The 3,355-nt window shown below is 40.5% G+C and overlaps 1 pseudogene; it reads right to left on the bottom strand.

Moving 5' to 3' along the window:
• Window positions 1-244: 244 nt before the first annotated feature.
• On the bottom strand, window positions 245-1,111 carry LOC150049291 (WD repeat domain phosphoinositide-interacting protein 4 pseudogene; annotated as a pseudogene).
• Between the last annotated feature and the right edge of the window lie 2,244 nt (window positions 1,112-3,355).

Raw genomic sequence — 3,355 nt, 5'->3', positions numbered from 1 at the left:
TGGGAACCCCAGGGAATCTTCAGTCTCTTGGGTTCCTAGTAAGGCCCTTTGAGAGCTCAGTTCTACAAAAGGGTTAGGGGGAAGCGGGCCGTTTATTTAGGACACAGCTCTGCTTGAGTGGAGAGTTGGCGCAGGCCTCATTAATGCTTGCTGGTAGGTGGCTTCCACAGGACTTCTCCACCAAAGTTCAGGCTCTGAACTGTGCTATTGCATAGCCTCCCCTGGATCCCCCCACGCCCAGTTCTTAAACGTCATCATCATCACAGATGACAAGATACATGTCAAAAGCCTCTCTGTTACGGTTTCCATCAGGCGTGAAGACATACTTGTGGAAGGTCCCATCTATGCAGATGGCAATTACAGAGTTGATGTTCTTGGAAGTATTGCAACCAAAGACACAGGAGACACTGTAAAGCTCGCCAGGCTCCACTGAGAGTTCAGGTGCTGTCCAATCATAGGGCCCACAAGAGCCAGTGCAGAGAGGCGGTTGAGGCGGGTATTCTTAAGAGCAAAGATAGGGACAGTGCCCTTATTACTGGGAGCACAGAGGAAGGAGGCGTCGTGGCTGAAGTGAATGCAGTGTAAGGTGGCAGGGTCAGTGCCTTGGCACAGCTCCTCCAGCTTCTCCTTGGACTGGGTGTGAAAAAGGCAAATGAGGGTGCCTTTCTGGGAGGCTGAGGCTCCAACTGTGCCTGGCTGATTCAGAGACAGACACACAGGTCACCTCACTCTGCTGGGCACTGATGGTAAATTGAGCAGATGAAGTACCAGCTTTTGTGCTTGTCAGATCCACAAAGTTGTAGACTTCCACACTTATGTCTTGGGAACACTAGCAGTTGCTTCTCCAGACTGGGGCAGGGTTCTCAAAGTCCTTTGGGGATATCTCGGGGGCCTGGAATTGTTAGGGAAGGAGTACACACAGATGCAGTTCCTCAGAACGATCACAATCTTGTCATGGCCCATGCCTACAGCCAGCACCAGCTTGTCCTTGGCGTCCTTGCCCTCCCTAGGTTGCTTTGTAATTCTCCACAGAGGCTATCATTTCTTATGTGAATAAACTATAATTAGCTACTCTTCTCAAATTGAAACTCCTATGTCCTTATACCTTCATGCTACTACACAAATTTGTTGAAATAGCTTCCATTATATTTCCAAATACTATTTGAGTTTGATTTTCATGCTATACTTACAATTTAAGGCACTCACTTAACTCTTAAATAGTGCTGTCTTATCTAGCTGGCTAGATCACTAGTTATTTATCATGTATATGCTTAAATAGTTATCGCTACCACTCATTTCTCAAACAGCTATTTTTCAGATTCTGCAAATAGTGTCTCAGTGTCATAACGTCTATTATACAGTTTGCAGTTCTTGGCTGCAGCAAAAGCAAATGAGAGATCCACCCTTTGGAATGATTCATAAAATGTCATACTTGATTATAACCATTTAACTTATGTCTTAGGTTACAGTAACTGCCTCAGTACATTACCTTTAAGATAACTATAAAACATTAAAAAAAAAAAAAAGAGCTGGGCTTGGTAGCTCACACCTGTAATCCTAGCTACTCTGGAGGCTGAGATCTGAGGTCAAGGTTCAAAGCCAGTATGGGCCCAAAGGACCTGAGACTCTTACCTCAAACTAACCTCTAGAAAAAGGGAAGTGGGGCTTATCTCCAGGATAGAGAGGTATCCTAGAGCTGAAGAGCTCAGGGACAACAACCAGGCCCAGAGGTAGGGCAGTAGCCTTGAGTAGAAGAGCTCAGGGACAGTGCCCAGGTCAAGTTCAAGCCCTATGACCCACAAAAAAAAGAAAAGAAAAGAAAAGAAAAGAAATTTTAAAAACAACTATACTGGAGAATTCTATGTCTTTTATGGGGGGAGAAACTTGATGTGATTTGAACTATAGATGAACCTCTGTGCTCAAGGATGGTGCTCAAACACTTGAGCAACAATTTTGATATTTGATATTCAGCTCAAATTATGTATATACATGACATTATTGGATAATATAATGTAAAAGTTTGCGAAGGCTAACACGAGTAAGAGAGACTTTTGAGATAGTGTGTGCTGTGTTATGACTTCCCGCTTTTAATGGCATTGGGGTCATATCACTGGGGAATTCAATCATTCTGACAATCCCTTCAACAGTGAGGATTATGGGCTGACATCTCATTATTGAAGAACTGAAACATGAATAATTTGTCCCACGCTGATGACCAGGAGATACTGAAACACATATAGCCCTAAGGTCATAGCTCAAACGAATAAGCTCTAAAATATTACAAAAGAATAATAAATGAGAGAATAATGAAAGGGTATACAATTGTCACATTATGTTCACACTACTATTGTAAACTGGTTTAGAGTTGTTAGATATTAGTATTGCTTAAATAATCAAATTAAGCATTAAAATTCTATATTCAATATTAGAGGGCAAAAAAGATAATATGAAAGAAAGAATGTAATATTTAACATTTATTTTTGAACTCTATGATAAAGACAGTAATCATTCCCAGGATTGAAAATATTTATATTCCTCCATTCTATTTTTCCCTTGTGATTTTGAATAAAGGTAAATACATAATCTATGTTCAAATAGATTGTGACTGAACACATTAGAAGTTTAAAGATAGAAGAAGGAGAAATCATAATTGAAATTTTGATTTCAAAGAATATACAATACTATTTATATGTAGAATATGAAAATTATGGGCCCTGAGAGTTTGGCCTTGTGGTAGAGTGCCTATCATGCACGAAGACCAGGGTTCGATTTCACAGTACAACGTATATAGAAACAGCTGGAAGTGGTGGCGTGGCTCAAGTGGTAGAGCTCTATCCTTGAGAAAGTCTAAGGACAGTGCTCAGGCCCTGAGAACTGGCAAAAAATATTTTAAAATTGTAAAATCAGCTTTAAAACAGCATAATTATTTTGTGAATATGCTTACTTATAGGCTACAAATTTCTATAGCTGAACTTTTCTGCTCAAGGATGGAATCTTACCACTTTGAGCCACAATTCCACTTCCAATTTTCTGGTGGTTACCTGGCGATAAGAGTCTCATGGACTTTCCTGCCTGGGATGGCTTTGAACGACGATGTTCAGGTTTCAACCTCCTGAGTAACTGGGATTACAAGTGGGAGCCACCTGTGCCTACTTTATATTGTCCCCATTATCATGGTCAACAGAATACCAAAGGAGCAATAAGGTGATTGTCAGTTTGTACAATCAGTTGTTATATGTTCCGTGTGGCAGAGATCATCACTGGTTTTGGTATTTTTTTCAAACAACAGTATTAGTATCAAGCTTGGAAAAGTCTTGTTCATTCAAAAATAAGGGTCTTTTTATTGTTAAACTCA

Source organism: Megascapheus bottae, chromosome 20, assembly GCF_031878675.1.
Source record: "Megascapheus bottae isolate mThoBot1 chromosome 20, mThoBot2.hap1, whole genome shotgun sequence".
Classification (NCBI taxonomy): Eukaryota; Metazoa; Chordata; class Mammalia; order Rodentia; family Geomyidae; genus Megascapheus; species Megascapheus bottae.
This window is presented reverse-complemented; position numbering and strand designations above follow the sequence as displayed.